This window comes from Lethenteron reissneri, chromosome 41, assembly GCF_015708825.2.
Source record: "Lethenteron reissneri isolate LAM-NWPU_2019-01 chromosome 41, ASM1570882v1, whole genome shotgun sequence".
In the NCBI taxonomy this organism is placed as follows: Eukaryota; Metazoa; Chordata; class Hyperoartia; order Petromyzontiformes; family Petromyzontidae; genus Lethenteron; species Lethenteron reissneri.
In genome coordinates this window covers 12,037,048-12,050,917 of record NC_083819.1, presented here as the reverse complement: position 1 = coordinate 12,050,917, position 13,870 = coordinate 12,037,048, and the positions used below count along the sequence as shown (strand labels likewise).

The 13,870-nt window shown below is 55.6% G+C and overlaps 1 protein-coding gene across 13 annotated transcripts in view; it reads left to right on the top strand.

Annotated features, from left to right (window-relative positions):
• FUT8 (fucosyltransferase 8) overlaps window positions 1–13,870 on the top strand; it is a 377,522-nt gene that overhangs the window by 188,575 nt on the left and 175,077 nt on the right. For all 13 annotated transcript variants that reach the window (XM_061568642.1, XM_061568643.1, XM_061568644.1 and 10 more), the window contains one exon: window positions 6,459–6,504. The gene's annotated coding sequence lies outside the window, so the exon portion shown is untranslated. The remainder of the gene's footprint in view (window positions 1–6,458; window positions 6,505–13,870) is intronic.

Below are 13,870 nucleotides of genomic sequence, written 5' to 3'. Positions count from 1 at the left end.
CCTCCTCCTCGCCCTCCCCTCGCAGTTTCCGCCTCTGTCTGGCGCCGCGTCTGCCCACCTCGCAAGGCTCAAATGAGAAGCGGTGACCCCGTTGCAGCCAGTGCAGAGATCTCTGTCTTATTTTCATTTATTTTTTACGCCTTCACCAAGGCGCTGAACAAACAATCAACTATTTTGGGCGGCAGAATAGTGCGATGACATGAGATGGGTTGACGAGAAGGATGGTAGTGCGTGATGAATATGATGATGCATGAAGTAAACGACGATGCAAGCGACAGTGAGTGGTCGATGACGAATGAGCGTGATGGATGGGTAGGGAAGTTGCGAAGAGGGATGGAGTTGGTGATGGCGAAGGGGGAGGGGGAAGGGGAGTTGGAGTAAGCGACGGAAAATAGTTTTAACGGAAGAACGAAAAATAGTGTGGCTGATTGTTTGACGTGTAGAGGCAGTTGCTAACAACTATACTCAACTATTTCTATTTTACCCGGTAAGGTCCACAGCTATAGAGCTCTTTTTCAGAAGCGGCCTGGCCACAAATGATAGGTGAACGAAGTGGCTTATCACGTGGAAATGTATTGCATCCAAATACTCTTAAACGCAAGTTGATTCTAAATGTAGAGGGAAAATCCACGGGGAGAGATAGAGAGAACACAGACTCCAAATATACGGCAGGCGTCAGGGTTAGGATCAAACCCACAACCTCCTGTTTACCAGATGAGGTAGTTAACATCTCGACAGCGTGGCGTCGGAGTGAGGGGTCCAGATCGAGCAACGCTCAGGCCTGCCTCCTTGCTTTGATCCCCGATAGCCGATGTGCTGCTCCCATTGTGGGAATTCGCAAACCGTCCGAAATGATTCCACTGCGATAACCGAGTGACGTCTGTTTTCTAATGTGCTTTTTCGGTTGTGACGCATGCACGAGCCTTATGAATGGCCCCTGTAACTTCGGCTAATGTGGTCGTTTACGATGCAGAACCGTTGACGTCGCTGTAACACGTATGTGTTTTTTAGTTCTTTCATGCCGAACGTAGCCATCCGTGTTCATGTGCCAGCTACGATAAACGCACTCCGTTTTGTGTGTTGGACGTGCGTGCAGTGCGGGGTCACGCGCTCTGTGGTTTGATTTGAATCTGAACGTTTGCGAGTCCTGGGATGAATGCGGTGTCGCTTGGTGCCACTGCCGTGCTGCCTGTGGCTCTACGGCCTGTATCTCCCTCGGGTGGCGGAGTGGCACGGCGTGCCGTCGTCCCCGCGACCCGGCTGGCTGCAGTGGCCAGTGATATCTGAGCCGAGCCTCGGGCCCCGCTTCACCGACCTGTATTGACCAGTGTGGTGAAGTATGGTCAAACGACTCCTATGATCAACACTTGCGGGGTGGGTGGATTGACAAAGGGCTGTGAATTATGAGCATTGTTGTATCCACAGTTTTGATGGCCAGCTGCTCCAGATTTGACCGTCTAAAAGTCTTGAATAATTGTTCTTGTTTTCCCATTTGGCGCCCTATCCTGTTGTACAATCCCTTGGTGCGTTTTGAGCCAATACCAACACACAGCTATGAGTTACCTGGGGATTTCGTGCGTTGCAAATGGATGTTACCTTCATCAGTATGTTATATGTGGCGTTAAGTGCACGCATCCATTGCGTGCACGTTATTTTTGTTTTATTGATCCACAAAAGCCTCGCTATTTTTCAAATGGTTCAGGTCTTTGTATTGGAAGTTTCACCACATACTTGATATATATAGTGTGGGAGAAAACGAGAATACCTCGAGCCAAACTGTGTGAATTGGTAAGCAATGCCCACACAGAGCGGTTCGTAACTTAGTTAGCGTTTTCACGATAATATTACATAGAAAATGTTCCCGTTCATTTTGGGTCTCTGAGGCTTCGCAGGAAAGTTGGATAAGCAAATAAACCTGACGCCGCGATGATATCACCAGGAAGTTTCCGTGAGTCGAGGTGACGTCTGAAAATTGCGTGACATACCAACCCGCACTCATTACACACAAAGTGCTCGCCACAAATGAACCACAATGCCTTCATCACGCACAATCCAGTAATCCTCGCAGTAGCCGCTTTTTGCTAGCCGTCGAACAAAGACGGGGTCACCGCATCGCGCTTTCAGATGCGCTTCTGCGGCCGTCTGGAACGCTCATTCGATATTAGGAAGGCACTGGATCTATGCAATTTTAAATCATCATCTAGATTGACAAACTCCCCCGATTAGCACAGTTGGCTACATGCGTACAAGACGTTCGACATACATACACACTTCCCCAAACACCCGAGGAGGCACGCTTCCGCTCAGACACAATCGGCTCACGGCGGTATTCCGCCAATCCCGACGTACGAAAGAAGAAGTTTAACGTTCGTACATAGTACAACCCCCTCGGCGGTGTAGAAAATTACTTCCCAGGGGAGCCTCGCTAAGTCTCGAGACTCTCTGTGATGAGGGTCCCGTGTGGCGGCGTTGGGACCTGTACATTCAGGAGAGTTTGTGCCTTGTGGGGAGAAAAAAAACTACTGTAGAATCCAACAAGGAAAACCCATGCCACAAATCTGTAATGCCTGGAAATCTCTCGTGGTCATCCATTGATAACAACCAACCAGCATCAGCCTGCTTGGCTTTCAAAATCTTGACAAGATCTGGCGCGTGTAGGCTGATTTGGCAGAGCGACAGATGAGTTTTCAAAATCCGAATTTTTATTTATCCTCGAGAAATCCGATGAGCTATAAAGCTCTTTTTCACAGATGTCCAGTCGGGGCGGGTCAGAACGTGACAACAACAAACGGCACAAAAACATTCACCGCCCCGACTTGCCTTGTGCACGGGGCACACACAAACACCGGGATGGATATTGTGGGAAAAGGTAAGGGGGGGTGGGCGGAGGGGCACAAGACCCAATTTTATTTTGCCGCAACGCAACGGACGACTCGTCGGTCCCCCGCTGCTGGTGCTCCACGCCGCGTCCCATTTGCCACGCCGCGCCGGTGCTGCCGCGCCCAGGTGACAAATGCCGAGCGCTCCGCATGCCGGCATTGCGACCCGCTCGGTCGGGCGTGTGCCCCCTTCTTGCAGGCCCCGTTTACGGCCCCGCCGCTATTTCTGTTTTCATGCTGCAGTGCAACGTGTGTGCGGGCGTGTGAGCGCTTCTGAGGTTCAGGTTGCACGTGCGCGTGGCTACGTGAACCCCTTTGCGAGGGTAGCCACGCAAAGTGAATGATTTCGTACCACGAGCAAGGTATTGGATTCGCGCGTGCGAGGGCAAGTTGAATTCCACTACGCATCTTCTTGGTTCTTTCGGTAAAGTCACGTAGAAGGGAAGTAATAAAATAATAAAAATAAAACATAATAAAATTATTCTCACGACGTTTCAGCCACAGAGTTTCAGACTCTGTCGCCTCGACGGACCTGGTTTTCACCTGAGGACGGCTGCTTGCGTTGCGGCCGAAACGTCGTGAGAATAATTTTATTATGTTTTATTTTTATTATTGTATTACTTCCCTTCTACGTGACTTTACCGAAAGAACCAAGAAGATGAATCCCTGCAGTCACGAAAGCTTTAAATCAAAATTCCACTACGTAATTTACGTGTGTGGATACATTGACGTACTCCATTGAGTTTCGCAGTGCTCATAGATTAGACTAATGTGGGCTGTGCGCTCTCTCCTACGTGATGCTTAGTTATTGCTCATTTAATTATCCATTGTATTTATTATGAGGTCGTAACTCAATGATCCACCAGCAATCTTCTCCTGTTAGTGCACGGCTGCGTTTCCATTTTCTTTCATTCCTTCGTTGAGACATCACGGTAAATAAAAAATGAATAGAAATCCATGCCGTTTAATTTATCTCCGAGCGCATGGAAAGCACCTGTCAATTCTATCTCCAGGTCTAAGTTTGTGAGCCACGTGATGATGATAGCTTCCGGAGTAGCGCGACTAACGCAGTCCAGTCCGCCGGAGAGCGGGCCGCGTACAAGGCGGTTTTGTTCGCGATGCGCTTCGTGGTTTGGCTCCGGCGGCAGCGGTCACTGCGCCGTGGGTCACCGTCTTCCACGGTCCCACGTGTGGAAGAGGCGTGCGTGGGGACCGGTCGTCGGTCGGAAGCTGTCGGTGATGGAGCCACCACCACAGTTTTGTTGGCAGAACAGAGCCGCAGCGGTGGGGCCTTCGGCGACGCTTGTGGTTGTTAGGAACCTCGCCACAACTCCGCAGCGTGCGCAAAGCGCTCTTTCGCTCACCCCACTTCGGTCCAATTGCGTCGCGCCGATCCAAGATTTGTTTCTGGGATCTCAGACGACTTAGTTGGAGGGCCGTGCAGGCCTAGGTGTAGATGTAAAAGTGTTCTTTGTATAATCGCACATCTGGGTTGAAGTGTTCAGAGTTACTTGTTTAATTGTTTTGTCGAAGCCCATAATAACTACTCTCTCTGTGTCTATTTCAAACATTGCATTTTTTTTTAAGTGTTGGACTTCCTCATGTGTGGGTGGATGTGTGTGTGTTGTGTGTGTGTGGGGAGCGGTAGTGTAGCGGTTAGCATGCTGCGGTACGAACCCGGTGATCCAATTTCGATTCCCGCTCACGGCCAACACCAGTGATGATTATCAGAACTGGTCCTGGGCCTCCCCTAAATCAACTCAGCCTCAAATCAGTACCTGGTGCAGTGTGTCGTAAATTTTCGCCACTGGAGAGACAAAGGCGTGGTGTTGGCCACCCACCCCCTCGTGTGCCATTCTGGCCTTCGTCGGTGCTTGCTAACAATCTGTTGAGGCTATATGGGGGGGGGGTCTGTCTTTGTATCTGTGTGTGCTATGTGTGGTATTAATATTGTTAGCGGGCAGACTAATTCCCACTTGCAGGCCGATGTTGAGTCGCCTCATGCCACGAAGGGACAGCTGGCACTGGGGGTTCCCTTTGAACGTGTGAGGTAATATCATACGCAAGACGCTGTGGTTTTGCCGAGGCCTTTGAGGCCTATAAATGCAAAGATTGTTACTTTTAGTAGTATTGGCAGAAGAATTCAATGTTAAACGTGAAACGGAATTAAGCGTTTTGCCAGTCAGGCGTTACTGCGGAAGAGCCGTCTGGTTTAAATGCCGCCTGGTTCATTGGCAATGATCTTTTTTTCAATTTGCCAATTCCGTTGTTCTCATATAAAACGGCTAAAACAGAAGGTGTCCGCATAATATAATTTTTTTTTATTTCCTTAAGCCGTGTTTATGGCAGCAGAGAGGCATTGGCTCGCTTACCAAAGTGGCGTGGGGGTTCATGGGTCATTTGTTTTAGGCCAGTGACTTTAAGCATCCCATGATCTGCAATTAGGTTCCTTTTGACACTGAAAGGCTCAGATGTTTGTCCTCGTGCAGAATTCCAATTGGAAGGTTATGTCGGCCTTCATTACAGGTCCCACACACGCATGGTATCCAATTTCATATTGGGAATTGTCCCGGCTTCATGTATTTGCAATCGTAGCGTACGTCTGGCCTCGCCTCACTTGAACGCTGCGTCTGTCCGTCGGGGCGTCTCATCCATCCCTCGTCTCTCTGTCGCACATCGACCCTCCTGCCTCGCGCCACCCGTTCCGTGCCGCGCAGACGCTCCGTCGACACCTCCATCCTACGTGCTCGCGTTGTTACATCGTTCATAAGCAGCGCGTCATCCTAGTTGTTGTTTCTCAATATTGAAATGCACCGATGAATACACGTGGATAAGTAATCATTGGTTGGGAGTAGAGCGGTGGCCCGTGAGTGCAGTGCACGAATCACAACCTTCGGCAGACGTGTATGGGCTCTTAACAGTGCCAAGTCTTAAAATCGCACGGTCGTAAAATGTAAAAATGTGCCCAGTTGACGCACAGAGGTGAGCGTGCCCGTGGCATCGCTTGGCGGTTTGGCGTGCGCGCAGCTGAGCGATGGTCCGAAGCTTTCTGAAGACTGGCATTTGAGATTACGAACGCGCTCGCCTCTTACGGTTCAGTAGGGCGGCGTCGTCATAGCGCACGTCTCCACTCGTGGACGCTGCGCCGCACGCCGGCCTGCAAGCGGCAGGGCGAGTGGCTCGTAATCGTAAGTGTGCGAGTTCTAATCCTGGCTGGGGTGGTTCACTCAACCTTCCGGGGTTAATAGAATTTGTACCAATTTGTGGGGAAGTCAACATTGGTTTATGAACATACTCATCCCTGCCAATGCGGAATTTCAAGCACCGGCTCTGCAGGGCTGTAAACGGGAGATGAGCATCACCTCAACGCCCATTTGAGCCGGGGGATCTCTTGGCGAAAGATTTTCATATTGCCGATTGGCTGCTTGAGGGTGTGTGCGCGCGTTACAAACCGTCTGTTTGTGTGTAGCTGCAGCTGAGCTATTGTTGTGCGGATGGACACTCGATGCACCTGTGAACACAAAGAGCTCACGTTTCTGACTCATTACGATTGCCGCGTTCTTTCTCTCTCTCCCTCAGGCTGCTGCACCGTCTCCTTCCCGAATCCCCTCCCGCACTCCACTCGGTGAGTCGCCTGCTTCACGCAGCGCGATCATTTCCCTCTACCTGCGTTTTGTTTTTCGAGATGCGTTTCACGCGTGATGGAATACCTGTTTAATACACGGGCGTGGATTTTCATAGGCAATTTAATTTTTTGGGGGGGAAATCGTCGCTCGATTTTCAATTATATTTAGATCTCTGCTTGTCCTCGTTGAACAATTGACACGTCTGGATCACTTTGTTAACGTTTGGAAATGTATTCTGAATTTTCAATTCTATTTTCCTATCGGATTCAGTTGTGTGTGTGTCTGGCCTCATCTGGTGCTAGTGCCAGACATTTTATATTTTTTACTTATTCAGCCCATGTATCTCATTTGTCTCACCTGTCGGAGCTCCCTCGGAGGTGATATGTTTGTCTCGTTCGTCCGATCTGTCTTATCGGTTTCACCTGTCGCTGGGGTCTCGTCCAATCCCTCCTCGCACGTCTCCCCCCCCCCCCCCCTCTCTCACTGCGCTCCCGTCTTGCACACGCGTGTTCCATGTCTCTCTCTCACTGTGCTCCCGTCTTGCACACGCGTGTCCCATGTCTCTCTCTCACTGTGCTCCCGTCTTGCACACGCGTGTCCCATGTCTCTCTCTCACTGCGCTCCCGTCTTGCACACGCGTGTCCCATGTCTCTCTCTCACTGCGCTCCCGTCTTGCACACGCGTGTCCCATGTCTCTCTCTCACTGCGCTCCCGTCTTGCACACGCGTGTCCCATGTCTCTCTCTCACTGCGCTCCCGTCTTGCACACGCGTGTCCCATGTCTCTCTCGCACAGCGCTCCCGTCTTGCACATGCGTGTCCCATGTCTCTCTCTCACAGCGCTCCCGTCTTGCACACGCGTGTCCCATGTCTCTCTCTCACTGCGCTCCCGTCTTGCACATGCGTGTCCCATGTCTCTCTCTCACAGCGCTCCCGTCTTGCACACGCGTGTCCCATGTCTCTCTCTCACTGTGCTCCCGTCTTGCACACGCGTGTCCCACGTCTCTCTCTCACAGCGCTCCCGTCTTGCACATGCGTGTCCCATGTCTCTCTCTCACTGCGCTCCCGTCTTGCACACGCGTGTCCCATGTCTCTCTCTCACTGCGCTCCCATCTTGCACACGCGTGTCCCATGTCTCTCTCTCACTGCGCTCCCATCTTGCACACGCGTGTCCCATGTCTTTCTCTCACAGCGCTCCCGTCTTGCACACGCGTGTCCCATGTCTCTTTCTCACAGCGCTCCCATCTTGCACATGCGTGTCCCATGTCTCTCTCGCACAGCGCTCCCGTCTTGCACACGCGTGTCCCATGTCTCTCTCGCACAGCGCTCCCGTCTTGCACATGCGTGTCCCATGTCCCTCTCGCACACCGGTCCTGTCTTGCACACACGTGTCCCATGTCTCTCTCTCACTGCGCTCCCATCATGCACACGCGTGTCTCATGTCCCTCGCACAGTGCTCCCGTCTTGCACACGTGTGTCCCATGTCTCTCTCGCACAGCGCTCCCGTCTTGCACACGCCCGTTGATAAACAGTCGTGCAATTACAGTGTGCACTCTATTTGCTTATTTACATGGGAAAGCTACGCTGAGTCTGAAGACTCGTATTGAGGAGAGTCCTGCTACATTGGGGCGTTTGGCCAACAGCAGTTGTTACACTGCACGTTTTTAGCAATGGCAGGGAGCCGTGGAACCCGGAGGAAACCCTCGCAGAATGAGAGGAGGACATAGAGACTTTCCCCATTGAGGACTTGAACCAAGGTCCTCTTGACTGAGACACAAGCGTTACCAAGGCACCATCCTGCTTCCCAGATTTAAATTGTTAATTTGAAGAGTGTTCTTGTTGTTGTTCTTCAATATTGAAATGCACTGATGAATACACGCGGACAATGGCCATGGTTTTGAAGTCGAGGGGAGGCCCGCGAGTGTACCGTGTTATTCTCGACCATCGCTAGACGTGTACGGGTTCTTAACAGCAAAGTATTCAAATCTAATGGCTGTCATTCATTGTCAGCGAGCAACATCTCAAACGCGTCCACAGTGACCCGTGTGCGGTGAACTCGCCACCCCGGCACTGCGTATGTCACCGGCACGTGGGGAACACGCCGCCTGGCCGGGCTCGTGAAGGAGAGATCTCGCAGCGTATCATCGGGTTCAAGGTCACGGTCTCAAGATCATCACAGTCAATGGCGTGGATGCCACAACACCTCACCATTGATGCATTTCTGCCGTTAAGCAGCTGACACCCGACCTCCAATGTCGCTCTTCCAGTGGCCTGCCATCTGGCTCGACGTGTCTCCTTTAGTCGCCGAGCCCCCCCCCCCCCCCGAGTGCCCACTCCAATATCGGCCTCCATAGCCAGTCTCCTCCGCTCTGCTTACGGGTGTCGGGGTGGCACAGTGGGGGGCAACCCTTGTGCCTCACAGCAAGCGTGGTCTGGGTTCGAATCCTGACTCGGGTTCCTTCGTGTGTGCAGTTCATATGTTCTCCCTCTGTTCTGCATGAGTTTCCTGTATCCTCCGGACTCGGACAGTCTGGGAATTGGCAGCTGTGTTTGAGTTGCAGGAATTGGTTTTGTACCAAACTATATTATGGTTTATTGCACAGTTTTGATTGGCTCGACGTTGCCTAAGAAATATATCCGGGATTGGCTTGTGGAAAAAAAAAGGAAACCCAACCTGGCAAGGATGATGAAAGATGAGAAGGCCTGAACTAATTCAATGTGAAAACAGTAAACAAAAAATTACGGAGTAAATTGGTAAAATTTTCTTTGTAAGCATTTACTGTTCATAGAATTTGGATGAAATAGCATGGCATGTAATGGTTGTTATTATTGAAAAGAGATATTTATTTCAGAAAAAAATTAATTTATTTTGCTTTGAAATTGCAAGGAATGACAACTCACAAAGCCCTGTGCTCGTTGTATTTGTATTTATTGCCAGGCTTATTTGGAGGTAATTGCAGCAGATGTGTAATTGCAATAAACTCAGAGCATCCGGCGCTTACTTTGTAGCCTGGCAACAATCGCATAGCAGGTGTGCGCATCCAGCGTGAGCAGATGCTTCTCCTAACGATTAGCAGTTTCCTCTCTCCGCGCGGCTCGAATGTGCCCAGCAAACGCTCACCCTCGACCGCAGCCGGGACAGCGACACTCCGCAGCGGTTTGCTCAAATTTAGATTTGTTTACGGATGCTTCATTATTTACCGAGGCAACCGTGAGGATGAAAAATGCACTGGCGCGTTTCACGACACGTGGGTTCCCCACGCGGGTCTTCTGTCCCTTGCTCGCTCAGCGTGTCTCCCGCTCAGCGTGTCCCTCGCTCAGCGTGTCCCTCGCTCAGCGTGTCCCTCGCTCAGCGTGTCTCTCGCTCAGCGTGTCCCCCGCTCAGCGTGTCCCCCGCTCAGCGTGTCCCTCGCTCAGCGTGTCTCTCGCTCAGCGTGTCCCTCGCTCAGCACGTCCCCCGCTCAGCGTGTCCCTCGCTCAGCGTGTCCCTCGCTCAGCGTGTCTCTCGCTCAGCGTGTCCCTTGCTCAGCGTGTCTCCCGCTCAGCGTGTCCCCCGCTCAGCGTGTCCCTCGCTCAGCGTGTCCCCCGCTCAGCGTGTCTCCCGCTCAGCGTGTCTCTCGCTCAGCGTGTCTCTCGCTCAGCGTGTCCCCCGCTCAGCGTGTCCCTCGCTCAGCGTGTCTCCCGCTCAGCGTGTCCCTCGCTCAGCGTGTCTCCCGCTCAGCCTGTCCCTCGCTCAGCGTGTCTCTCGCTCAGCGTGTCCCTCGCTCAGCGTGTCTCTCGCTCAGCGTGTCCCTCGCTCAGCGTGTCTCTCGCTCAGCGTGTCTCTCGCTCAGCGTGTCCCTCGCTCAGCGTGTCTCTCGCTCAGCGTGTCTCTCGCTCAGCGTGTCCCCCGCTCAGCGTGTCCCCCGCTCAGCGTGTCCCTCGCTCAGCGTGTCTCTCGCTCAGCGTGTCTCCCGCTCAGCATGTCCCCCGCTCAGCGTGTCCCCCGCTCAGCGTGTCTCTCGCTCAGCGTGTCTCTCGCTCAGCGTGTCTCCCGCTCAGCGTGTCCCCCGCTCAGCGTGTCCTTCGCTCAGCGTGTCCCCCGCTCAGCGTGTCTCTCGCTCAGCATGTCTCCCGCTCAGCGTGTCCCCCGCTCAGCATGTCTCTCGCTCAGCGTGTCCCCCGCTCAGCGTGTCTCCCGCTCAGCGTGTCTCTCGCTCAGCATGTCTCCCGCTCAGCGTGTCCCCCGCTCAGCGTGTCCCCCGCTCAGCATGTCTCTCGCTCAGCGTGTCCCCCGCTCAGAGTGTCCCCCGCTCAGCGTGTCTCTGGCTCAGCATGTCTCCCGCTCAGCGTGTCCCCCGCTCAGCGTGTCCCCCGCTCAGCGTGTCCCCCGCTCAGCGTGTCCCCCGCTCAGCGTGTCCCCCGCTCAGCGTGTCTCTCGCTCAGCGTGTCCCCCGCTCAGCGTGTCCCCCGCTCAGCGTGTCCCCCGCTCAGCGTGTCCCCCGCTCAGCGTGTCCCCCGCTCAGCGTGTCCCCCGCTCAGCGTGTCCCTCGCTGAGCGTGTCCCTCGCTCAGCGTGTCCCCCGCTCAGCGTGTCCCCGGCTCAGCGTGTCCCCCGCTCAGCGTGTCTCTCGCTCAGCGTGTCCCCCGCTCAGCGTGTCCCCCGCTCAGCGTGTCCCCCGCTCAGCGTGTCCCCCGCTCAGCGTGTCCCTCGCTCAGCGTGTCCCCCGCTCAGCGTGTCCCCCGCTCAGCGTGTCCCCCGCTCAGCGTGTCCCTCGCTCAGAGTGTCCCCCGCTCAGCGTGTCCCCCGCTCAGCGTGTCCCCCGCTCAGCGTGTCTCTCGCTCAGCGTGTCCCCCGCTCAGCGTGTCCCCCGCTCAGCGTGTCCCTCGCTCAGCGTGTCCCCCGCTCAGCGTGTCCCCCGCTCAGCGTGCCCCTCGCTCAGAGTGTCCCTCGCTCAGCGTGTCCCTCGCTCAGCGTGTCCCCCGCTCAGCGTGTCCCTCGCTCAGCGTGTCCCCCGCTCAGCGTGTCCCTCGCTCAGAGTGTCCCCCGCTCAGCGTGTCCCCCGCTCAGCGTGTCCCCCGCTCAGCGTGTCCCCCGCTCAGAGTGTCCCCCGCTCAGCGTGTCCCCCGCTCAGCGTGTCTCCCGCTCAGCGTGTCCCCCGCTCAGCGTGTCCCCCGCTCAGCGTGTCCCTCGTTCAGAGTGTCCCCCGCTCAGCGTGTCCCCCGCTCAGCGTGTCCCCCGCTCAGAGTGTCCCCCGCTCAGCGTGTCCCCCGCTCAGCGTGTCCCCCGCTCAGCGTGTCCCCCGCTCAGCGTGTCCCCCGCTCAGCGTGTCCCCCGCTCAGCGTGTCCCCCGCTCAGCGTGTCCCTCGCTCAGCGTGTCCCCCGCTCAGCGTGTCCCCCGCTCAGCGTGTCCCCCGCTCAGCGTGTCCCTCGCTCAGCGTGTCCCCTCGCTCAGCGTGTCCCCCGCTCAGCGTGTCTCTCGCTCAGCGTGTCCCCCGCTCAGCGTGTCCCCCGCTCAGCGTGTCCCCCGCTCAGCGTGTCCCCCGCTCAGCGTGTCCCTCGCTCAGCGTGTCCCTCGCTCAGCGTGTCCCCCGCTCAGCGTGTCCCTCGCTCAGCGTGTCCCCCGCTCAGCGTGTCCCCCGCTCAGCGTGTCCCCCGCTCAGCGTGTCCCTCGCTCAGCGTGTCCCTCGCTCAGCGTGTCCCTCGCTCAGCGTGTCCCCCGCTCAGCGTGTCCCCCGCTCAGCGTGTCCCCCGCTCAGCGTGTCCCTCGCTCAGCGTGTCCCCCGCTCAGCGTGTCTCCCGCTCAGCGTGTCCCCCGCTCAGCGTGTCCCCCGCTCAGCGTGTCCCCCGCTCAGCGTGTCCCTCGCTCAGCGTGTCTCTCGCTCAGCGTGTCCCCCGCTCAGCGTGTCCCCCGCTCAGCGTGTCCCCCGCTCAGCGTGTCTCTCGCTCAGCGTGTCGCTCGCTCGCTCAGCGTATCGGAGCCGTCCAGGCGCGCCCGTCACATCGCTCGTGCGTCCTGATGAGTGGCGGCACGGATCGCCCCCAAGCCGTGGCAATTCAGCCCAGAGGCCGGAGGGGGCCCTGTCTGCCCATGCGCGCACATTCCTTGCTCAATTCAAGACCCGTCGTGGACTCTTTTCTATCACAACTTTGAGAGTGCTATTTGTTTGTTCTTTTTGTTGTCGATCTTTTGGCCCGAATTCGGCAGCTGCGTTTTAAAAAGAGACACACGTGCAAGATACCTGATCTCCCGCAGTGCACGTTTTGGGTATCGCACTTATCGGTGTCCTCGCTGGGATCAGACGCAGGACCTTGTTTCGCAGGGGTGATGTTGCTCGTGTAGTGAGTCCAACTGAGTCGCGGACGTCGTTCCTTTTTAGAGGCAACACATTTATTTGTAACACCGTAACACAAAGGGGTAACTGCCCCTTCACCAGATACAGCCTAGGGTGGTGACCACCCAGCTAACTACACTAGGGGAGTTACTGCTATGAAGGGTTGGACCCTCATTCGGGTCTCTGACCACGTGGTCCCTTGTAGAACGAGGAGCTTCAGCTTGAGACGCAGAGCTTCGCGCTTGTAGAACGAAGAGAGCCTGGTCCCTCTCAGGGACCCGCCTCACATCCCTCTCCGGTCGGAGCCGCTCCGCCCTCGGCCCCGATCGACTTCTTGAACATTCTCGTTCCCTCTACAACCTTCTCAAGAGCTCTCCCCGGACACGTGATCACCCACTAGCCCCCTCACCTGGGGCCCCCTGTGTGGACTCTCCGGGTCACGTGCCTACGGGGTCAACTAGAGTGCCACAGCTCGGGGCAACCCTGCCTCTGGGCTCACACTCACCCCCTCCCCCTCGAGGGAGCCCCCACCACACGCTGTGCGTGGTGCCCGCGCTATCCCAGTGCTCGCCAAGCCCCGCTAGGGCTGGTGTTACACACAGCCTCCCACACGGTGCGGTCCACGCTAGGGCTGTGTCACACACAGCCACTCACACGGTGCTGTCCACGCTAGGGCTGTGTCACACACAGCCACACACATGGTGCTGTCCACGCTAGGGCTGGTGTTACACACAGCCACACACATGGTGATGTCCACGCTAGGGCTGTGTCACACACAGCCACACACACGGTGCTGTCCACGCTAGGGCTGTGTCACACACAGCCACTCACACGGTGCTGTCCACGCTAGGGCTGTGTCACACACAGCCACACACACGGTGATGTCCACGCTAGGGCTGTGTCACACACAGCCACTCACACGGTGCTGTCCACGCTAGGGCTGGTGTTACACACAGCCACACACACGGTGCTGTCCACGCTAGGGCTGTGTCACACACAGCCACACACACGGTGATGTCCACACTAGGGCTGGTGTTACACACAGCCTCCCAC